General features: G+C 45.6%; 1 non-coding gene across 1 annotated transcript; it reads left to right on the top strand.

The window, feature by feature from the left end:
* Positions 1 to 11,540: 11,540 nt before the first annotated feature.
* Positions 11,541 to 11,614, top strand: Trnap-ugg (transfer RNA proline (anticodon UGG)). The gene has a single exon. It is a non-coding gene; the product is annotated as a tRNA-Pro (tRNA).
* Positions 11,615 to 25,582: the final 13,968 nt, after the last annotated feature.

Consider the following 25,582-nt stretch of genomic DNA (forward strand, 5'->3'; position numbering starts at 1 on the left):
CTTACCCCTCGCTGACCTCTTTCAGCGTTCTGCATAGCCTCGAGTAATTCTGTTACTTTCCCTCCTGCTTCCCTAACACTATGTTCTATGGACTTCAACCATTTTCTCGTTACTACCTCCCTATCTAAGACTTCGTTGTTCCCTGATACTCTGATCAACTGTCTCATACCTAGCTCTGGTATACCACATTACATCTCCACTCAGTTGTAGTAGTCGTGTGTTATTCAATATGTCCTTCTCTAAACTTGTAATCTTCGTAGTGTGCCAACCACTCATGGCTTTGTTCCCTTTTGCCCATTGCTTAACATCTTCTTCGGCGTCGTTAACCCTTCGAATTTCTTTCTCATCAGCAACACCAAATATTGCTTTCATAAGCCGACCTCCAGCGTCGATCCAACCCCTCTTCCTTCGCATATCATAAATAATCTCCGGTACCTGTGTCATCTCTTTCCTTAATTTCTCTTACATCTACATCTACATCTACATCTACATCTACATCTACATGGATACTCTTCAAATCACATTCAAGTGCCTGGCAGAGGGTTCATCGAACCACCTTCACAATTCTCTATTACTCCAATCTCGGAAAGAATGAACACCTATATCTTTCCGTACTAGCTCTGATTTCCCGTATTTTATCTTGGTGATCGTTCCTCCCTATGTAAGTCGGTGTCAACAAAATATTTTCGCATTCGGAGGAGAAAGTTGGTGATTGGAATTTCGTGAGAAGTTTTCGTCGCAACGAGAAACGCCTTTCTTTTAATGATGTCCATCCCAAACACTGTATCATTTCTGTGACACTCTCTCCCATATTTCGCGATAACACAAAACGTGCTGCCTTTCTTTGAGCTTTTTCGATGTAATCCGTCTGTCCTATCTGGTAAGGATCCTACACCGAGCAGCAGTATTCTAGAAGAGGACGGACAAGCGTATTGTAGACAGTAGGTCTGTTACATTTTCTGTATCCTGCCAATAAAACGCAATCTTTGGTTAGCCTTCCCCACAACATTTTCTATGTGTTCCTTCCAATTTCAGTTGTTCTTACGCTCCAGGTACTCTCTTAACTACCCAGGCTCTTCCTTTGAGTACCCTGTATTTCTCCGTTCCGTTTGTCGAACGCTTCTTCTAATCTTGTCACCTCCTTACGCATCTCCCATCTGTTGAATACACCTGTATCACACAGCAATGACTTGTGATCACTAAGTCCTCCTGCTTGACAAACAGAAATTCCCCTTCCAGCTGCTGGTTCAGTAACGCTTCCACTCCGAAGATCAGTAGTCTCTCAACGAAATACATCGTCTCACCTTATCTGCAAATCATCTACGGGCAGGAATGCCTATTGCTTACCTCCCTTTACATTCACTATTGCTTGAGACCTGCTTGTATCAGTTACATAAAATCTATACCTAAGCAATAAAAAAATTTTACTTTACTATTCCAAGGTCTTAATCCATTAGAGTTCTTCATTACTGTTTAATTCAGAACCTTTGTCTATCCTCCGATTCCTTTCTCCTCACTCTCCCTCTCTGATCCACATGTCCTATCCTCGGAATACCTTCTAGACTTATTATCTTCCGATTCCTTTCTCCTCAGTCTCCCTCCCTGGTTCACAACTCCTATCCTTGGAATGACTTCTGGACTTATCTCTGATTCATTTCTCCTAACATTCCCTCTCTGGTCCACATCCCCTAACCTCGGAATAACTTCCCAACTTATTTTCCGACTCCTTTTTCCTCACTCTCTCTTTTTAGTCCACATCTCTTAACCTAAGAATAACGTTTGGACTCGTCTTCCGATTCCTTTCTCTTCACTCTCCCTCTCTAGTACACATGTATTATCCTCGGAATAACTTCTGGACATACCTTCCGATTCCTTTCTCCTCACTCTCTATCTCTCTTTCTCTCTCTCTCTCTCTCTCTCTCCCTCTCTCTCTCTCTCTCTCTGGTCCACATCTCCTATGCTTGGAATAACTTCTGGACCTATCTTCCGCTACTTTTCTACTCACTCTCCCACTCTGGTCCACATCAGAATAACTTCTTGGCGTCTGTTGATATGTATAGTTATCCCGGAAATATACGTTATCGTAGAAAATGCTCAGCTGAAAAAGTGTTAATAAATAACGTAGATCAGTCGATAAATACATAAAAGCTTTGCTAAAACCGTTAGAAAGTGCTATTGCGAGAGCAGTAGCTGCAGTACAAAACTGTTCAGCCCTTACATGGATTAAAGGTATTGTGTACACTTATTATGCCGCATCTACAGGGTGTTTCAAAAATGACCGGTATATTTGAAACGGCAATAAAAACTAAACGAACAGCGATAGAAATACACCGTTTGTTGCAATATGCTTGGGACAACAGTACATTTTCAGGCGGACAAACTTTCGAAATTACAGTAGTTACAATTTTCAACAACAGATGGCGCTGCAAGTGATGTGAAAGATATACAAGACAACGCAGTCTGTGGGTGCGCCATTCTCTACGTCGTCTTTCTGCTGTAAGCGTGTGCTGTTCACAACGTGCAAGTGTGCTGTAGAAAACATGGTTTATTCCTTAGAACAGAGGATTTTTCTGGTGTTGGAATTCCACCGCCTAGAACACAGTGTTGTTGCAACAAGACGAAGTTTTCAACGGAGGTTTAATGTAACCAAAGGACCGAAAAGCGATACAATAAAGGATCTGTTTGAAAAATTTCAACGGACTGGGAACGTGACGGATGAACGTGCTGGAAAGGTAGGGCGACCGCGTACGGCAACCACAGAGGGCAACGCGCAGCTAGTGCAGCAGGTGATCCAACAGCGGCCTCGGGTTTCCGTTCGCCGTGTTGCAGCTGCGGTCCAAATGACGCCAACGTCCACGTATCGTCTCATGCGCCAGAGTTTACACCTCTATCCATACAAAATTCAAACGCGGCAACCCCTCAGCGCCGCTACCATTGCTGCACGAGAGACATTCGCTAACGATATAGTGCACAGGATTGATGACGGCGATATGCATGTGGGCAGCATTTGGTTTACTGACGAAGCTTATTTTTACCTGGACGGCTTCGTCAATAAACAGAACTGGCGCATATGGGGAACCGAAAAGCCCCATGTTGCAGTCCCATCGTCCCTGCATCCTCAAAAAGTACTGGTCTGGGCCGCCATGTCTTCCAAAAGAATCATTGGCCCATTTTTCAGATCCGAAACGATTACTGCATCACGCTATCTGGACATTCTTCGTGAATTTGTGGCGGTACAAACTGCCTTAGACGACACTGCGAACACCTCATGCTCGCATCTCGTGGTCGTGCGGTAGCGTTCTCGCTTCCCACGCCCGGGTTCCCGGGTTCGATTCCCGGCGGGGTCAGGGATTTTCTCTGCCTCGTGATGGCTGGGTGTTGTGTGCTGTCCTTAGGTTAGTTAGGTTTAAGTAGTTCTAAGTTCTAGGGGACTTATGACCACAGCAGTTGAGTCCCATAGTGCTCAGAGCCATTTGAACCATTTTTTGAACACCTCGTGGTTTATGCAAGATGGTGCCCGGCCACATCGCACGGCCGACGTCTTTAATTTCCTGAATGAATATTTCGATGATCGTGTGATTGCTTTGGGCTATCCGAAACATACAGGAGGCGGCGTGGATTGGCCTCCATATTCGCCAGACATGAACCCCTGTGACTTCTTTCTGTGGGGACACTTGAAAGACCAGGTGTACCGCCAGAATCCAGAAACAATTGAACAGCTGAAGCAGTACATCTCATCTGCATGTGAAGCCATTCCGCCAGACACGTTGTCAAAGGTTTCGGGTAATTTCATTCAGAGACTACGCCATATTATTGCTACGCATGGTGGATATGTGGAAAATATCGTACTATAGAGTTTCCCAGACCGCAGCGCCATCTGTTGTTGAAAATTGTAACTACTGTAATTTCGAAAGTTTGTCTGCCTGAAAATGTACTGTTGTCCCAAGCATATTGCAACAAACGGTGTATTTCTATCGCTGCTCGTTTAGTTTTTATTGCCGTTTCAAATATACCGGTCATTTTTGAAACACCCTGTAGCTACACAGACCCTAATGCTTTACACGTTAACTATTAGATTATAAAACAAATTTGATTCTCGTATTAATACCGATCGTGTTTTTTTTATCTGCTAGACTTTCAAGTTATTAGATCGTAACACGACAATTTAATTTTAATTTTGAACGCATCTCTGTAAAAGTACGTATTAATTTTCTAATGTATGACACATTCGCTTCAGTTTTTAGATCGTAACATAACATTTTTATTTTCATTTTCAATAGTTTCGTGTAAAATAAAATATTACAAGTGAATGTATAACAAAAATCCGTTGTCTCCTACACTCTCTGCTGAATTTTTAAGCCATAACAGAAAAGTTATTTTCCTTGTGTTCGTTTCTGTTGTGTTTCGACAGAAGTTTGTTTTATCCGTTGCCGTGCACCAAGTACGGTTCATGTTTTATCCGCTGCCGTACACCGAGTACAGTTCAGGAACCATATCACATTTTGATCGAGCGCGACTAGACTGCTGACGCGTCCTTCAGAACAACGAATAGCAGAGTACGGAGCAGCTCACAGCACTCCCACCCAAAACGGCAATTGTGAAGTGATCGGGTAATAGTTATTATATAAAACATTTTTTTTGGAGGGTGGGGGGGGGGGGGTGCATATAATATCATGTGTCTAGGGGCGCAAAATTTTTAAATCCACCACTGGCCTCTTATGATAACACACAACCAAGTTCATGGTTTGTTGCATCATATGATAAACCAAATTCCCCATTAAAATCCGGAAATACCAATATCGGACTCGATGTTAAAGCTTCTTTTAGTTCCCCAAAAGCATGCTGGTACTCCCCTGACCAACAAATTTAGTACCCTTTATTAACAACTGTGTCAATCGTCTGGAAATATAAGAAAATCATTTCGCGAACCGTTGGTAATGGTTCGCGACTCCTAAGACCGATTGCAACTCCTTTAGAGATTCTGGTACAAGAAATTCACGTACAGCTCCAATTAATCTTGGATCTGTCTAAACACTACCTGTACGTATGATATGACCTAGGTATGCTACCACTGCCATCACAAAACTACGCTTCTCTGTACTCGATGTTAATTTCGCTCTTTTTAACCGTAGGAACACTTCCCTTAATCGCTGCATATGCTGTTGCCATATCATTCCCATAGACTAAGTGATAACTAACTGAAAACCTCAGCTGCCGACAGGTATTGTTGATATACCTCGATGTGGACAGCTGAAAATGTGTGCCCCGACCGGGGCCGGGATCTCCTGGTTACATGGCAGACGTTCTATCCATCTTTTTTTTTTTTTTTTTTTTTTGGGAGTGAGGGTTTTTATTTATTTATTTTATATGAAGGAAGGTAGGAGAAACAGAAACTTTTATTATTCACAAAATAAACATAGTACGTCCTGACACATGATAAGTGTTCTGGAAGGAACCTCACTGCCGTCCTACCATGCAGCATGAAATAACAACAAAATCGAAGTGGGGCCACCTCCCGCACCCTAAAGAAAAGTATTTTGGATATGAAAAAATTTGAAGTACATCCATTTGCTAACTGTTCAAGCGTGAGTTTTTCGTAGGTCGCATACTCGCATAGTGTTCTTAGTCGATCACATTACTTGGTCGGTTTCACAACGAAAGCACCGCCGCTCATCTTTGCGCACCCGGCACACCCCATGTATATCGCGGGTCCGCAAAAACCGTTACTAGGAAATTGGCATACCAATCCTTGTACTTTTGTAGCCGTAATAGTTTTGTGTGTCCATCTTGCAAGTATTGCAACTAATCCAGGACGTTCAGTAAGTTCGTACGTGTGTCTCTATAGATGTAATGGACCGTCATACCTGTGATCCAAGCCACTGCGTTCGTCTTATGACGCGGGAAGTACGTTTCCTCTGGAAAAAATACTATGTCAGAACAGACTGCTGTATAGATAGTGCGCCGCATGATCGCTATTATCTTTCTTGCGAGAGTCCAGACAGCCAATGCCTCGCCGCAGACCAGCCGATGGTCGTCCGTATCCAGCACGCCGCATTGCTGACACAAGGGCGAATGCGCCAAATGTATTGCGTACTTTCTATCGTTTGTAGGGTATTTTCGGTTGACGACAATGTACCATGTTGATCTAACTGATGTAGGTAGGTGGGGGTGGTGGACCGTGCGCCACACCACGTGCCAATTAACAGCTGGATGTTTGCGTTCCACCCTATTCCGGGCGATCTGTCGAAGAAGCACATGGTACACGTCCTTCCATGTCGACTGTCGGGTCGTCGGTAAACGCTCTCGAACGTAACTGTGTTCCACGATGAACGTGCGCACATACGTTAAAGGGGGCGATATATGGCCGACACTGACTGGAGGAAGATGCGATGTTGGTACGAGTTCTTCGATGATCGTCCCCGTAAGCGAGTGGTTCCTGTTGCGCCACCGTTTGAGCATAGTATTAATATACATGGCACGCGCCTTCTCGTGCACGTTCACTAAACCAACGCCCCCCTCTCGCGCTGGGAGGGTAAGCGTGTTGTACTGTACCTTAAAGAGTTGTCCCAGGCACACATAGTACCCAAAAGCCGCCTGAATCCTCATAGCCATCGTGCGCGTCAAGGGGAGAAGGTGTGTCGGGTGGCACACCATGGGCGCGAGATAAAGGTTGACGAGTAACACTCGCTCCAGCATATCCATCGACCGTAGGGCGTTTAGTCGTACTGCCGTGCGGACTCTGAGTAACAGTCTTCGGTAGTTGTCCGCAGCCGCTCTCGCTGTCTCTTTATGAAAGGTGATACCCTAACAGTGGAGGGTTGCCACCGCAGGTAAGGGTCCTTCCGTTCCTGGTTCTAGTCCACGCCCCACATGCATGAATTGTGATTTTCGGTAGTTGACCACACTTCCAGCTGCCATCCCATACGTCTGTAGCCAATCCAGTGGTGTTTGAGTCTCCCTCTCATTCCGTACGAGGAACACAATATCATCCGCGTATGCTCTGCATTTGAATGATAAATGCCGTAGGGAGATCCCGGTAAGACGGCGGCGAAGGCCTGCGAGACACGGTTCTAATGCGATCGCATAAAGGAGGATCGACGAGGGGCAACCTTGTCTCACTGATCTTAAGATCTTAAAATACTCAGTTCTCCCTCCGTTGACCACCATCGCTGATCTGGCGCCGTGCAACAGCCGCATCACAGCATTGGTCAATAATGGCGAGACACCCATCCTGTTCATCACCGCCGCGAGGTACACATGATCCACGCGATCAAAAGCATGATCGAAATCTACTGCAACCATCGCCCCCCGGAGGCGGCATGCAGCCGCGAGGGCGACGACGTCACGATAGTCTCCCAAGGTTGTGTAGATATTACTGATGCCGCCAAGACAAGTCTGATCGGCATGTATTCGATTCTCCAGCGACTTTTTGATACGACTTCCCAGGATGCGCATGAAGATCTTGTAGTCACTATTAAGGAGGGTCAAGGGGCGATAATCACAAGGCCGTTTGCCACCACGGGGTTTCGGTATCGGTATCATGAGCCCTTCCGTGAATTGAATGTGAACCGGTACTTCTTGCCGCAGAAGCTCATTAAACATACATAGCCACATCGGTGTCATAATGGTCACAAAGGCACGGTAAAACTCCAGCGGGAATCCATCTGGACCTGGGGACTTGTTGCAAGCACCTCGTGTAATCGCTTCCTCCAGCTCTTCACACGTAATTTCAGATAACCTGTCTGCTTCCACGTTAACACTCGTCGCGTCTGGGATCTCTTCCAGGACAGCCGGCCGCGGTGGTCTCGCGGTGCTAGGCGCGCAGTCCGGAACCGTGCGACTGCTACGGTCGCAGGTTCGAATCCTGCCTCGGGCATGGATGTGTGTGATGTCCTTAGGTTAGTTAGGTTTAAGTAGTTCTAAGTTCTAGGGGACTGATGACCAAAGCAGTTGAGTCCCACAGTGCTCAGAGCCATTTGAACCATCTTCCAGGACGTTCCCCAGCTCCCTCTGACCCTCCCCGTTGCTCGCATAGAATCTGCTAAAATGATCCGTGAACGCCTGTGCGATGCCCCTTTGTGTTGTAAAACGCCGGCCATCGCCGAGATCGATCTCATTTACTAAATTCCTGCGTCTTCTTTGTCTTTCCTTTATCACGTAATGCATCGAGGGAACCTCGTTGGGCAGGAAATCCTGCGACCTCGCGCGTATCATCGTACCTGCCATCCTCTGCGTCGCAAGTTGTACCAGCTTCGCCTTAACTCGGTGGACGGCCGTCTGGCGTTCTGGTGTAGGTGGTTGAGCTAACAGTTCCCGGAGAGCCGTAAAGTAAAACTCAGTGGTCGTGCGCTGCCATTGAGAAACCTCCTTCCCGTAACCTATTAACGTCCTCCGTAAAGCTGGCTTCGCGCACTCGATCCTCCACTGCAGGACAGAACCGAAAGAATTTCGTCGACGGAGGCAGCCATGCCACGCGTCCTCCACCATGCGTCGGCATTCTGCATCTCGCAGGTGGGAGACGTTCATCTTCCAAATACCCCTCCGTCTCCATACCTGCTGTCTATCAAGGTTAACCGTACAAATATATGCCTCGTGGTCTGTAAACGCTGTCGGTCATATTTCTGCGTCCACCGTCGACATTGCTAACGCCCTTGAAACGTAGATTCGGTCCAAACGGCTCGCGGAGTGGCTAGTAAAAAATGTATATCCTGGTTGGTTGCGATACTTCAGGTCCCATGTATCGACTAATTCCATCCCGTTGACCAGCTCCCTAAGTTCTTGGCTAGTAGTATAGTTAGGTTGTTGGTCCTTTCTGTTGAGCACACAATTAAAATCTCCGCCGAGTATGCAACCATCGTATAGTTCCTGGAACAACGGTGCAACCTCATGGGCGTAAAAATCTGCTCTGTCCCTTCTCTTATCCGAGCCTGACGGTGCGTATATGTTGATCAAACGTATTCCTCCTATGGTCACGGCCGTACCACGGGCAGAAGGCAAATACTCTACTTCGTCTGCACGTATCCCTTCCTTTAATAGTATAGCTGTGCCAACGCCTCTCTCGTCACACGGGGAACAGTAAATGTTGTAACCGTAAAAGTCCGAGGGGGGAAGTACCCGAACTTCTTGTAATAGTGCGATGTCTAAATCCGCAGCCTTTATCATGTCACTGAGCATCTTGATTTTTACCGGCGTCCCAATGCTATTGATGTTAACAGACCCTATCCGATAAGCTTGTTGCATGGCGGTCAACGTAGATAGGGTACCGTACGGTCGCTAATTTTGCCGTACATAGGCTGCTGTCGGACTAACGTCCCGCGCCGTCCCCTCATATGGTCTGCCATTATTCCGTGCACTCTGCCGGTCTTACACCGGGAGAGTGCGTGGGAGCAGTTCCTCCGGCATCATCTGTTCCCCACGGGGGTGGCTCTTCTGACCAGTCCCCTAATGTCCCATCGTTGTCGTGCGGTGCAGGCGCCGTAGCCTCCTCAGTAGCCTGTTGCCGTCTATCAAGTTCCTTCGCTGTGTCTGGAGCATCGGCAGCGGTAGGTCGTGCCGCCGTCCCGCTGGCCACCGTTGCATCCACGCTAGGCAGTTCTGTATCCATGGTCGTCTGTTCTGTACCCGTAAACTTCTCAGAATTATCTGCTAGACCAGAGTGGTCGTTCTCCACCGTGAGGCGGCGCTTCTTCCGGCGTTTTGGTGAGCGCTGTTTACGTTGCCGGGCCTCGGAATCAGAGGTCTCCAGTTGTTCGTGGGGGATGACGGAATCGTGCGCCGTCGTATTATCGACGTCTCCAAGTGCCTTATCTGAAGGGTCCTGTGACTGCTGCAGGCGGTCCAGCGCATCGTCGTCTTTCTGTGGCTCGCCACGATCCGCCGCTGTCTGTGTGTTCCGGTACGCGTCTGTCTCGCGGCCCGCGTCATCGCGTGTAAGTAGGCTGTTTCTGTTTTCTTATTGGTAACGCCACGTAGCGCTATGTATGACAATCACTGGCTGTGCTGTGTGCATTCTGTGGTTAGTTTGCATTGTTGTCTGCCATTGTAGTGTTGAGCAGCGGCAGCTGGATGTGAACAGCGCGTAGCGTTGCGCAGTTGGAGGTGAGCCACCAGCAGTGGTGGATGTGGGGAGAGAGATGGCGGAGTTTGGAAATTTGTAAGATATACAATGATCTGTTATGTATATTATGAGTTTTCAACATTATTAAGGTAAATACATTGTTTGTTCTCTATTAAAATCTTTCATTTGCTAACTATGCCTATCAGTAGTTAGTGCCTTCCTTAGTTTGAATCTTTTATTTTTGAAAGTCAGATTGCGTTGCGCTAAAAATGTTGTGTGTCAGGATAAGCACAGTCGTGTAAAATTGTTAAAAGGGGACGTTTCACGCGTAATGCGGCGACGTAAGTCATGGGGAGCACAGTCGGATGCGGCGTGAGGGGTGGATCATCCCGTGGTAGCTGTAATAACCTTCGTTGAGCACACTCAGAACGTATGTGTCCCTCCTTCCCACATCCAGAGCACGTCCTTTGTTGTCCGTCGTAAATGACAATCGCCCTACAACCGGCGATGTACAAGTATGACGGGACGTGTTTGCGGAGTTCGATCGGTATTTGTCTGACGCCATTGAGGACAGGATACGTCTTGAAACTCGCCCATTTTTCAGCCACGTGGGATAGGACCGTTCCGTAAGGACGCAGGGCGTCTGTCACCAATTCTTCTGGCACTTAGAATGGAAGCTCAAAGACGCGGATCGTTCGGAGGCCCATGTCGGCGTGTTCAACCGTTACCGCTCCAACATTCCCGTCCGAATGACAGAAACGAAGTCCTTGTCGGTGTCGAAGTAGTAGTTCGTCACATGCCGCTTCATTTATGAGCTTGACATAAACCACGCTGCTGACTATAGATAAGTGTATTCCAACTAGAACGTCAGGTTCGATTTTCACCTCGTCCCGTAAATAACGTTCGATCTCGTAAGCCTTCGGTCGAGCATATTCGTTAACAAAACTAAATTTCAGTGTCGATTTGCGGAACGACAAGGCCATGATTCGTTCTATGTATACCGCGACACACCGCTACACACTTAATGTAAACACCTCTCGCGCAGACGTGCGGCAGGGACGTAAACACCGTCCGAACCGCTGCGCCGCCGAAGGCTGACTAATCTGAGCCACCGAGGACACAGCGCAACTGCAGGGACTTACCCCTTCCACGCTTCCCGTGAGACATTCCCAACTGTCCACAATTCTATATATGTATTGTACCTTATAGACATTTGCCCACCCACTCATTACCCGCGCACGCTTTGGCGATTCCCGTGAGAGTTCGGGCAACTTGTGCGCATTCTCACAGACGAAGGTCAATGGCTGGGTAGCCTATAACTATATATACGAAGACAGTAACTTGTTCTCGAGACAACAGTTGCTGTTGATGACCGTGCAGCTTTTTCCTGGAATAAGTGATAACTAACTGAAAACCTCAGCTGCCGGACTCGATGTTAAAGCGTGCAAGGGATAAGTCCCTGCAGTCGCGCTATTCATCTGTGTCCTCGGTGGCTCAGATGGATAGAGCGTCTGCCATGGAAGCAGGAGATCCCGGGTTCGAGTCCCGGTCGGGGCACACATTTTCAGCTGTCCACATCGAGGTATATCAACAACACCTGTCGGCAGCTGAGGTTTTCAGTTAGTTATCACTTATTCCAGGAAAAAGCTGCACGGTCATCAACAGCAACTGTTGTTTCGAGAACAAGTTACTGTCTTCGTATATTCCCATAGACGATTATATCATCGAGAGACACTAAGCATTGCTGTAGGTTTAAACCTGTGACTATTCCGTCCACCAGTCTCTGAAACGTTGCAGGCGCATTTTTTAATTCCAGTGGCATTCTTCTGAATTGGCAGTGCCCCAGTATGCCGAAAAAGCTGTTTTGTTTCGATCGTGCAATGCAACCTCCATCTGGTGATAACTATTTTTCAGATCTATTGTCGAAAAATATTTACGTTTCCCTAAATGATACAAGGTTTACGTGATGTTTGACAGAGGGTAGGCGTCCGTTATAGTTTACGCATTTAGATGTCTGTAATCACAATGAAACTTATATTTCACGTTCCAACCGTTGATACTTTTGGCACGATTACTATTCCTGCACCTCATGTACTATTACTTTCTTCTACTATTCCATCCATCGATAAATTCCTCCAAAGTTGACTGCAAGTACCTAGGTTTTCTGTATGGTTTGCAGTAGACTGGTGATTCATTTTCTATTGGTATGCTATGCTGTGCTGGTAATGGCCCTTTTGGAAAAAATAAATCCTGAAATTCTAAAAGCAATTCTTCCATTGGCTCCCTACTGCTTTCCTCTAGGTGCTCCATTTTTCCTTGTAATGCAGTTTCAATGGCGCCCTGCAACTATCAATGGCTGACACCCGTCGTGTCCCATTCTTCTTCCACCAAGAAATCCATATTAGCGATTAACATCTCTTTGTTAATGTTGTGTCCTCTGCGCCAAAATTATCTGTAGAAAGAGGTGCCTTCTTTTCATTCTTTATTTCTTGTACGTGTACCATACTTCTTTTAAATAAGCAACCTCCCTGATCTAATATTTTATTTTCGTCTAACGGTTCCACCAAACACATATTTCCTACTGGCAAGCTAGACTCAACTCTGACCCAAAGTGATTTCCCAGTACCCTTAGGTAAATAATCGTATGAATCAAGTCTTAGTGTGATCGTTCGTGGCGTAATTGGTTCGTCTTTCTCGACAGATTCCCCTCGTGGCATCACTACACTGGCAATGGCTTCACTTAGCTCAAGCATTTTTCCATCAAGTTCCACCTTATGTTGCCGAAGATTGACTATGGTACAATACTGATATAAGAAATCTAATCCTAGAATCACGTTTTAGCCCTCACTCACGTGTGGTAAAATCTCTACACAATGTTTAAATTGCTACGTATACAGGCAAAAGTCTATGTTCACCGATTGTAATGGTCCACTCCACGCAATCTGTGCCGCAGTGGGTTCCATTGATAACGTTTGACCATACCAGACCAGAGCTCCCCCCTGTCCAATCATATCCTGCAACCCTTTTTCCCTCCTTTTCCACTTACCACACACTCCACCTCTGCACATGATTTCGTAGCAAACACCCTCAGTGGGAATGACTGTATGTAGAACTGGGGTTTCCGGTGAAATTTAACAGCTTATTCATCCCTGGTCCTCTACTTCTAAAAGTATTATTTCCTCTTACTTCATCCACATCACCCTGAGGCTGGTGACACTGCATCCTTACATGCGCTGTTCGTCCACGCCTGGAACGTTACGTATTTGCTGCAAACACTGTCCGTTTATGCTGCATTCCAGTCGATAAATCGATCTCCTCACACTCTATAGCTAACCTCATAGCGATGTACAAATCCGTCGGATCCTCTATTCGTACACATTTTGACATTTCTCAATTGGACCCTCTTAAAAAAGCATAGAGCGCCCTCTTTCAGCTTCTTTCAAAATAATTCCATTTCTGTAACATCCTGTGCTAACTTATAGATGCATCCATTAATTTTCTTTATCACATCCGCAAATTCTTCAACAGTTTCCGCATTTCTCTTAGTTATTACCCTTAATTGTCCCCTGTACCGTCTATTTCATTTCCTACACCTCTGAATTAGCCTTTCTTTACATTCCTCGAACGTTGTGTCTTCCTTAAGAGCTTCTGTATACCGTACATAAGTTTTAGCTTCCCTTGTTAGTCTCAGGTTTGCTACACTCAATAATTACTTGTCAAACCAGGTTTCCATCTCAGTCAGATTTACAAGGTCTCCCACAAAGGTCTGCTCATCCTCAGTTGCTTTACCAGAAAAAGGAGCACTTTGCATCTTTGGTTCTGTCAAAGCCTTGTCCATGGCAACACTCATTTTGAGAGCGGACCAGAAGAGCAAAAAAATACATTAACTTAATTCTTACGTCTTATCATGAGCCATCTCAACTCCCGGCGTTGCATAGCCATATGTGGCCAACGCTTGCGTGGCATTGAGTGGCTCTCAAGGTTATGCTGTACCATCCAATAGGCACTAACCAATACTGACTTCCATTACCGCTAAAACTAAACAAAGTTACTGGCTCTCTACTTGCAATAAAATCTACTTTACAAAATGTGTGATCATCAAATCTTTTCACCATGACCGAAATACAATCAAAATTTTTGGACTCACTGTACTGTAGGCTGTACGTTCAGACATTGCTCTAAGGAGGCGACGCCAATGATCTGAAACCAGTGTTAGGTGACCCATGGATTATCACCCATGGGGAATGAAATGGGAAATCAGGATGACAGTAGATTTGTTTCATTAACTTTTTTATTCTGGCTCTTGGTCATAATACATCAGGAACAGCTTAGTGGAGGCGTCCAGTTGCTTCTCATGCCAAACAATAGATGTCCAGCATTGCAAATGGCACAAAGAGCGGGACCGGGTGTGACGTCACTGGAATGCCACTGTCAGCAATGTCTTTGGCAGGGAAGCTGACAATTCTGCTGGGGCAGCCATGACCTCCCTGAAGCGAGTAGACAGCTCTCTGCTCCAGCGGTAGCCTCTATTGTGACTCAGGCGAGACTGCCCTATCCTGTGATCGAACAGCAGACACCGTACTGTCGCACCACTGTGGTGTACACTGTGATTCTGAGATAAGAAAATTTTAGTACATGAATGGCGGAGTACTTGTATGCTCCAGGCTGTGTTCGTTTAGGGCTCAAGAGATGTACTCCAAGCAATGCCATGGTGGCAAGTGAGGAAAGACTTGTGCCCCTCCACTAGTGTACTGCAGCATCAACTGCCCTGCTAGCTCTGCTTCGCAACACTTGTCAGTCGTGTTTTGCCTTGCAACACGTAACACCCTTGCCTGCCTGCGGCTGGCTCTGTTGCAAATCACTTCCGCTCTGACGTACTTTTTGACCAATTACTGATTTAACACAAGGCCAACTTTGAACAGGGTTTCCTTGAACTCGACTTTTCCATTCTTCTCTTTGTGTAAAGCAGGTATAACAACTCCGAACCCCAACGAATAGATGAGTTTTTGCGTAAACGTCTCTTTTAAGATCATTATTATGTGGTATTCCACTTTCATGAGAGCTACGTTGTAAATAAAACAACTGTTTGTAGCAATAAGGGATTTAACTCTGTGCAGTATATCTTCTGCCATGTCAATTTCGTATTTTTCTCACATTTTTTGTGGATTTGAGACCCCATAGTTTACTATTAATTTTGCAAAAATATCTCTCGCTGTGGTCAGTGATCTGTGCTATATGACTTCCTCCAGCGTTAGATCCCAATGATTGACAATTTCTAATTACCCTTTGCCTCAAACGGCTGTCTGAATGTTAAATTTCCTTACCACTGTGTTTCTTAAGATCTTTAAAGCAGGTTGGCACTTGCACATGGTGTAGCTTCATTCTCAAACAAAGGCATTCCATGTTGCTGACATAGACTCTACCTAAAGCAACTACAGATTTAACACCAGCCCAGCTGTGAACAGGGATTCCTTGAACTCGACGTTTCTATTCTTCTCGATGTGTAAAGCAGGTATAATAACTTGGAACCTCAACGTATAGATGAGTTTTTGTGCAAACGTCTCTTGCACAAAGACAAAAAAATGCAGCCATCGTTGTTTTCGGTGGGCTTAATATTCGCTCACCAAAATTATTTACATTAAAATATACCCTTTCACCATTTTCTAAGCGAATATTGAGATATGTTAACATTAAAATATACCCATTTGCCATTCTCTAAGTGAACACTGAGATGTGTTACGGTGCAATGTCTTTCGTGTAGTGAAAAACATAAAAGCATCCATTAACCTTCGTTGCTGATGACATAACGGCGCACTGGTATGTGTGTACTTCATGTAGGGAACTTGTGAGGTCTTCTTTTCTGAAGGTGAAAATAGTTTCATCACTGTCTTTGTTAACAGCTTTACGGATATACACTCCTGGAAATTGAAATAAGAACACCGTGAATTCATTGTCCCAGGAAGGGGAAACTTTATTGACACATTCCTGGGGTCAGATACATCACATGATCACACTGACAGAACCACAGGCACATAGACACAGGCAACAGAGCATGCACAATGTCGGCACTAGTACAGTGTATATCCACCTTTCGCAGCAATGCAGGCTGCTATTCTCCCATGGAGACGATCGTAGAGATGCTGGATGTAGTCCTGTGGAACGGCTTGCCATGCCATTTCCACCTGGCGCCTCAGTTGGACCAGCGTTCGTGCAGGACGTCCAGACCGCGTGAGACGACGCTTCATCCAGTCCCAAACATGCTCAATGGGGGACAGATCCGGAGATCTTGCTGGCCAGGGTAGTTGACTTACACCTTCTAGAGCACGTTGGGTGGCACGGGATACATGCGGACGTGCATTGTCCTGTTGGAACAGCAAGTTCCCTTGCCGGTCTAGGAATGGTAGGACGATGGGTTCGATGACGGTTTGGATGTACCGTGCACTATTCAGTGTCCCCTCGACGATCACCAGTGGTGTACGGCCAGTGTAGGAGATCGCTCCCCACACCATGATGCCGGGTGTTGGCCCTGTGTGCCTCGGTCGTATGCAGTCCTGATTGTGGCGCTCACCTGCACGGCGCCAAACACGCATACGACCATCATTGGCACCAAGGCAGAAGCGACTCTCATCGCTGAAGACGACACGTCTCCATTCGTCCCTCCATTCACGCCTGTCGCGAAACCACTGGAGGCGGGCTGCACGATGTTGGGGCGTGAGCTTGAGACGGCCTAACGGTGTGCGGGACCGTAGCCCAGCTTCATGGAGACGGTTGCGAATGGTCCTCGCCGATACCCCAGGAGCAACAGTGTCCCTAATTTGCTGGGAAGTGGCGGTGCGGTCCCCTACGGCACTGCGTAGGATCCTACGGTCTTGGCGTGCATCCGTGCGTCGCTGCGGTCCGGTCCCAGGTCGACGGGCACGTGCACCTTCCGCCGACCACTGGCGACAACATCGATGTACTGTGGAGACCTCACGCCCCACGTGTTGAGCAATTCGGCGGTACGTCCACCCGGCCTCCCGCGTGCCCACTATACGCCCTCGCTCAAAGTCCGTCAACTGCACATACGGTTCACGTCCACGCTGTCGCGGCATGCTACCAGTGTTAAAACTGCGATGGAGCTCCGTATGCCACGGCAAACTGGCTGACACTGACGGCGGCGGTGCACAAATGCTGCGCAGCTAGCGCCATTCGACGGCCAACACCGCGGTTCCTGGTGTGTCCGCTGTGCCGTGCGTGTGATCATTGCTTGTACAGCCCTCTCGCAGTGTCCGGAGCAAGTATGGTGGGTCTGACACACCGGTGTCAATGTGTTCTTTTTTCCATTCCCAGGAGTGTATTTTTTAACAAGCGCTAAACTGCTAGCCTCCAGATTGATACGCGCACCAAACAATATTGACAAAATTAGTGAAAAGGGACCACCCAGCTGTTATCGACATTAATGTAACTGCGGTCGTCCGACCTCCGTCTTCAGGTGCTATTCGTCGGTGCAGAGGATATCCGCTTCCATTGTGTCTGGTCTCCTTGTGAAGCCTACGTGGGAACTTTTTCGTGTATATTGTCCGTCTTTCAAGCAGAGAGATAGAGGACTGTTAGAGCCACAGGGATCATGAATACTATTTTTTGCGATAATTTTGTGTACTGCCTTTTCAGTAGCTGAGTCAGGTATTTCTGCGCTAATGATATCAGTTTGATTAGTCTCAATTTGTCTTTTAAGCAAAGTAAAATATTTACAGGGTAAGCCGCACAACTGCCATTCAATGAAATACTTAAAACAGCATTGCTCCAATAATTATAAATTATTATTTGCTCCATAATTATAAATGGCATTAGCTTCTACACTTTTAACCTAAAAAACGTTGCAGCTGTATCAAGTATTTCAATAGCAACCTGACCTGGTAATAATTCTTTGACAACTTCCTGCTACTACGGGTAACATACGAAGATTATCAATATACCAGAACGACCATATGTGTGCTTATAGGCGAATGTACAGGGTGTTTCAAAAATGACCGGTATATTTGAAACGGCAATACAAACTAAACGAGCAGCGATAGAAATACACCGTTTGTTGCAATATGCTTGGGACAACAGTACATTTTCAGGCAGACAAACTTTCGAAATTACAGTAGTTACAATTGTCAACAACAGATGGCGCTGCGGTCTGGGAAACTCTATAGTACGATGTTTTCCACATATCCACCATGCGTAGCAATAATATGGCGTAGTCTCTGAATGAAATTACCTGAAACCTTTGACAACGTGTCTGGCGGAATGGCTTCACATGCAGATGAGATGTACTGCTTCAGCTGTTCAATTGTTTCTGGATTCTGGCGGTACACCTGGTCTTTCAAGTGTCCTCACAGAAAGAAGTCACAGGGGTTCATGTCTGGCGAATAGGGAGGCCAATCCACGCCGTCTCCTGTATGTTTCGGATAGCCCAAAGCAATCACACGATCATCGAAATATTCATTCACGAAATTAAAGACGTCGCCCGTGCGATGTGGCCGGGCACCATCTTGCATAAACCACGAGGTGTTCGCAGTGTCGTCTAAGGCAGTTTGTACCGCCACAAATTCACGAAGAATGTCCAGATAGCGTGATGCAGTAATCGTTTCGGATCTGAAAAATGGGCCAATGATTCCTTTGGAAGACATGGCGGCCCAGACCAGTACTTTTTGAGGATGCAGGGACGATGGGACTGCAACATGGGGCTTTTCGGTTTCCCATATGCGCCAGTTCTGTTTATTGACGAAGCCGTCCAGGTAAAAATAAGCTTCGTCAGTAAACCAAATGCTGCCCACATGCATATCGCCGTCATCAATCCTGTGCACTATATCGTTAGCGAATGTCTCTCGTGCAGCAATGGTAGCGGCGCTGAGGGGTTGCCGCGTTTGAATTTTGTATGGATAGAGGTGTAAACTCTGGCGCATGAGACGATACGTGGACGTTGGCGTCATTTGGACTGCAGCTGCAACACGGCGAACGGAAACCCGAGGCCGCTGTTGGATCACCTGCTGCACTAGCTGCGCGTTGCCCTCTGTGGTTGCCGTACGCGGTCGCCCTACCTTTCCAGCACGTTCATCCGTCACGTTCCCAGTCCGTTGAAATTTTTCAAACAGATCCTTTATTGTATCGCTTTTCGGTCCTTTGGTTACTTTAAACCTCCGTTGAAAACTTCGTCTTGTTGCAACAACACTGTGTTCTAGGCGGTGGAATTCCAACACCAGAAAAATCCTCTGTTCTAAGGAATAAACCATGTTGTCCACAGCACACTTGCACGTTGTGAACAGCACACGCTTACAGCAGAAAGACGACGTACAGAATGGCGCACCCACAGACTGCGTTGTCGTCTATATCTTTCACATCACTTGCAGCGCCATCTGTTGTTGAAAATTGTAACTACTGTAATTTCGAAAGTTTGTCCGCCTGAGAATGTACTGTTGTCCCAAGCATATTGCAACAAACGGTGTATTTCTATCGCTGTTCGTTTAGTTTTTATTGCCGTTTCAAATATACCGGTCATTTTTGAAACACCCTGTTTCTCGAGTACACTCATGCAAATACCGTGGACTATTCAGAAACGAAGAGGGTAGATTTACCATCTTTCCCATATTATTAGGACTTAAAATTAGCATCATTCTGCAGAGCATCTTTAAGATAAATATACTTCTACGCTCTCAATTTAGTTTGATTTAATGATATGTATCTATCTTAACAGACATATCGACATTAAAATATTTGCCCAGGTGCTTGCATCGTGATATGATATTAAATCATGTTCTCGCATCATCATATGATATGTACAAAAGTCTATACAAGAACCCTTTTTATTTACCACGGACAAGCAAGTTAGAGTTGAATTGTGGTGTTTGAAAATGTTAACTTTCCTATTCTTTGCAAAAAATTAGCGGATACTGCAATGCATAATAATGTTTATGATTATCAGACAACTGGTTCATCTATCTTCACGAGCATACAGAACGTTTTCATGACTTACGAACTGCTCGCCCGTAACTAAGGGTGCTACTTGGTTTATCAATGGTGCGTCATATCGTCTCTCGTGTTCCATACTTGGTGTGCGGTCTGGGCGGATCACCAGTTTATAATCTTCTCCTGCCATTTACTCTAAAGCAGTTTTAAATGTGGTTATTAGAAGTTTACGTTCATGCGAAATATTCAAAAAATGTCCCTTTTTACACGTCTTAGATATTATTACACATACAGTCTGCCTCATTGCTGATGAGTGGACGCAAAGCGACAATTCAGTGGTAAATATGACTTTGGATCGTGACAGTAGCCGAAAAACCTAGCATTTTAACTTCTGCGGTTAGAGGCGACATATCACTGACTGCGCGGCCCCTCCCGCCGGAGGTCAAGTTAGTTTAAGTAGAGCGTAAGTCTAGGGATCGATGACCTCAGCAGTTTGGTCCCTTAGGAATTGACATACATATGAGCATTTTTTAACTTCTGCATCCAGACCAAGTGAGGTTATATGAAAGCATGCCTTATATTTTCTAATTGTATTCCAAAAAGTCTCGATTCATTACATTCGTACAGAAGCAGAGTTTCGAGGTGTTCTTCGGTTGGCCTAGTACTCGAGGTGAGATATTGCAACTAGAACAACACATGCTGTTACTTCTTTCCATTTCAACGCATTGCATTGCCTACATTTTTGATCCATTCTCCCTAGGATAACTAATCGATGATTAACACAGTCAATGTCCGCGGCTCGTGGTCCTGCGATAGCGGTCTCGCTTCCCGCGCACGGGGTCCCGGGTTCGATTCCCGGCGAGGTCAGGGATTTTCTCTGCTTCGAGATGACTGGGTGTTGTGTGTCTTTCATCATCATTTCATCCTCATTCACTCGCAAGTCACCATAGTGGCGTTAAAGAACTTGTGGAGCGGCGGCCGAACCGCCCCGCGAGGGGTCTCCCGTCCACCAATGCCATACGCTCATCAACATAGCCAATTAATGGACCACAATAAACCGCAGTCCCACTAAGAGCCTCCCACAATCTACAAGTAAAGGCACTACGCCTCTCTTTGTCATATAGCCTTTACATGATTCGTCGTTGTGAGTCTCAAGTGTTTCGGAAGCTATAAGAGATGTGTGACATTCAGCGCCTAAAATGTGACGTGTTGTGGCTGTTCTACTGCCTCTGTAGCCCTTAATGTTCGCATGACGTACTCCATTTAAGGTCCGTTGGATCTGAGATTGCTCCGAGGTTTGTTGCGTTCGATTGACTATCGCAACTAGAGCTCTCTTTGATGCATGCGCTACGTAAATCAGACTAAGTTTTTGGGGCATGTCGTAATATTTTTAAGTGTTGTTCCAGGCTTACCGTCTGATTTCGTTGTATCTCCACAAAAACTGTCCAGCTATTCGAGGTGGTGTAGCAACTCAATATCACAAACCGCGTGCACGATAATATTAGATTCGCACTGTCACGGAATAATTTGTAAACAGTAAGATTGGTAGACCATCGCAACATGATCATTTGCATCCCAGTCACATATACCACATTTAAAATTTCAGTAATACTCAAAAAGATAATACAACTTTCTACAGTAGCCTATGATATCCCTCAGGGAACAAACTATCTCCATCCCGAATTTCATCGGAATCGATGCAACGCTAGTCGTGAAAATCCAACAGATGGAGCTACTTGTGCATTAAATAATACTGTTATTAGCACGAAAGTAACGATTAAACACGTTGAGGATTGTATAAATATTGTATTCTAGCTGTTACCGAGGGCTGCACTTGCATATTAGTAGAATGAAGTGAAATAAGCATTTGGCTTTATTGGCCGGCAGTTCCCGGTCAGGATATTCGGGCACCTGGACCAAGTCTTTAAAATTTGAGGCCACTTTGGCGACTTGCACGCCGATGATTATAAAATGATAATGGGAACTCACACACCCGGTCACGTACGGAAAAGAATTCGACATGGCTGGTATTGGAACCCATGACCACATGATACAGAGTTAGTCTCAGAAGCTATAAGAGACGCGTGATGCTGAGCGGGCTTAAATGCGAAAGACTTGTGGCTGGTATTAGTACGGATTAAACACGTAGACGATTGTATAAGTGTTGACTTCATTACGATAATCGTAGTCTGTAGAACGTAGCAGACAACAAAAGCATTTTCACAGATATGATGAAGTTCAAAACTCAAAGAGTAAAAGCTTTCTCAAAGAGTATTTATTGTTCCACATTTCCCGTTGTATTTTTCAGTTCAATAAATATGTTGTGCTAAACACTCTCTACAGTTGCTCATGTTCTTCCTCAGCGTTCATGCTATGTTCAAATGGTTAAAATGGCTCTGAGCACTATGGGACTTAACATCTGAGGATGTCAGTCCCCTAGAACATAAAACTATTTAAATCGAACTAACCTAAGGACATCACACACATCCATGCCCGAGGCAGGATTCAAATCTGCGACCGCAGTGGTCGCGCGGTTCCAGGCTGAAGTGCCTAGAACCACTCGGCCACAACGACCGGCTCACGCTATGTCCATACCACGTTTTGTCGAAATCGGTTCAGCAAGTTAGTCGTGAAATCGTAACTAACAGAGTTACTTTGCCATTTATAATGTTAGTATGGATATTTACATATTCCCAATATTAATAGGAATGGCCAAACACAAAGCACCGGCATGTGAATCTTTCAATTCCTGCGACTTCAGAAATAAGGAGTCCAGCAATCACGAGATTTACGAACAGTAAGTATCTGACACCTCACTACTTTTCACGTTCGTCAGACATCAGCAAAAACACCCTGTGAGTGCGTTAGCGTCAACAGAATAAATTTTTAGGGGTTAGGAGTGGACCCTTATTCTACAACAGAGCACATCAGTGTTTAGCTGTACGCACTTTAATTTCCATATAGTTGTCAAAGAAAAACACGGGTTTACATAGACTGTGACATGCCAATTTCAGGACAGTTGTCAAGATAACGCATTAAGTCCTGATTAGTTAAAATAACACTCAACACAACAACATCAAATATAAATAGAAAGTTCTCTACAAGATTTTTCTTACTTCTAAACAGTGAAGCACTGAGTTGATCAATGTTACGACAAATCATCCGCTTCCAGTTCTAAATTCGGTACCATTTAGGATGACAATCAAGTCTACGGAGGATGGTTAATTTTTGTGACAAGATGAGCAAAAGATTACTTAAGGTCGCTCAGGTTCACAGTGGACGCAAGCTGGTGGTCTAACAATTTTACGCCTCTATCAGCGATATTTACCTTTAACTGCTACGTGCTGTTGGCTGTATGGCTGCTCTTGCCCTATGAAAATCCTATAAAAAGCTAATCAAAATCTTTACTGATTTTATCAGCTGAAACTGTCCTACGTTTCTCGTTAGGCGAGAAAATATGCACTCATCCACACTCTGTAAAATAAGGCGATATACGCGTGCATAGATGGAGCAGTTTTTATACTTCAGTGCCCTCTCAGTTCTCACAAGAACAATTAACTACGTGGCTGTTTCGTTCCTCCGCTATTGAATCTCAACGACTCTAGCTGAATGTCAGCCAAAGTGACCGCAGTGTTTACCCACAAATTCCTTGTTTGGCATCGTACAGAGCGTGATGCACTCTGTTCTACACTTGATGATGGTTCAGAGGAGAGTCCCCAAAGTTTTCGGTATTGTGCCTTTCGTAACAAACTGTCCCCCACCTGTGTCCTTTCGTGCTTCAGTTCACGGCTTTTTCAGATCAATGGGGACGTTCCTTTCATCTTGTGGAAACTACCCCTGCCAATGGCAAAGGGCCTACCACTAAACTGCGTCGAAATATCGCCCCTTTTACTCCTTCCGAGTTTATTTCAGCTAATCGGACATTTTTTGCCCTCTCCTGAAGCCTGAAAGTTACACACATACATAATGAGCGTACCACAGGCCTTTCACATGATCCGCTGCATCGCTGGTCTCTTTGTATCCATCTGGAAATTTCCCAACGCAGCTTTCTACAGAATTTCTCCGTTCAAGAAAAGCTGGGCCGCTACCTGCTCCCCTCTATGTATCGACTGGCGCGTTCGTTGTCTCTGTCACTGCAGCTCACCAACCCCTGTTAGAAGCCTTTCATTGTATGACGACTGTGACAGTGCAACTCGTGTCTGCTCCCAAACAAAAACGTTTCATCCAGCAGCTTGTTTCACCTTTTTCTCACTGACATGCAGGATTTTGGTTTGGTGTGTTAATACCGTCGAATCGAGTGTCATCCCTTTTGACATTGTTTATTATACGTTTTGATAGGCAAATCTGCTTACTACCACCAAAGTATGTCAGGTGACATATCCATCTACTTGTTACGATGTATAAAATGTCATGAAAGGTGTGAAATTAATATTCATTCAAGCTTCCACCTTAAAAGTATAGTGCACAAACTTTAATTTGGTTGATTTTAGATGGGGTTCCTCGTCGCAGGTTAAGCAAGTGTCGCTTGAGAGAAACGTGGAGTGGTGCAAATGTGTTTCGTAACAAGTGTCTTCCCTCACTTTGGATAGCTGGTTTTCTTGCCTGACAAGAAACTGTAGATATTACTCACAATGCGCTGGGAATTATTTCGGGGGAACGCAGCACATATGAAAAAAAATGTGGCATTCAATACTTATAGACGGGTGTGCAGTGTGCTCCTGCAATTTGATTGTTCCGGTGCAGTGTGTTGGATATTTCGATTCGCTTTGCGGTGCTCGGGTTGGTGCGCCCTCTGGGATTCCGTGCGAGAAGCCGAAAGGGAGTCTCGGGAAGAGAGAGACGAGCAGGCCTGGGCGGAGCAACACCGGGAGATCGCGGAAGTCGCTTCGGCAAGCGGTGTGAGTGTGGCAGTTGCATTGGGGCCGACCGAGCAGCGGAACTGAAGGTGCTGCAGTGACTCGCTGTCGTTCGTTCTATTTACGAGTTCAACCTTCCTCACGCTGTGGCTACGGGATGGTGTTATTCTGGCTCTTACCTTATTAGCGGCATTTGGTTAATATTGTTAAGGGTCAGCTGTTAGTTTGGTGCATCTTCATCTGGTGGAGTTAGAGCGAGACTTCTTTCTGCCGTATTCTGGCTTGCGCTGCTGAGCAGTGAGTGTACCCACGTCGCGTGTCGAAATACTGACTTGTGCCCTGGTTGATTTACGTATGAACTGGAGTGCCTATGTGTGAGGGTTTGCTTAAATTGTTGAAGTGTTTCACAATACCCTTACTTGAGTGTCTTTAAATTGCATTTCAGTTTGTTACTGAACTTATATCAGTCAAGGAACGCCCAAATTGTCACGCTAGTAAAGTAAAGTTTAGGTCTACTGTGACGCCACTGTTCACCTGTTGGATTAAAATTAATTCAATCTTAACCACAAGTAGGAATAATTTAAGGCTAATTGTAAGTGCCATGTGTGTTTGTTTCTTTGTCCTTGTCTCTTACTCACTACTGTTGAGTGTTAAACTGTTTTGGAAACCCCTTTGAAGTCATTTCACGGTGTGGTTTTAGAAAGACTTCTGTGGGTACTGTTGTTAAGGGCTTCTATGG

The sequence above is a fragment of the Schistocerca nitens genome, chromosome 4 (assembly GCF_023898315.1).
Source record: "Schistocerca nitens isolate TAMUIC-IGC-003100 chromosome 4, iqSchNite1.1, whole genome shotgun sequence".
Taxonomy (NCBI): domain Eukaryota; kingdom Metazoa; phylum Arthropoda; class Insecta; order Orthoptera; family Acrididae; genus Schistocerca; species Schistocerca nitens.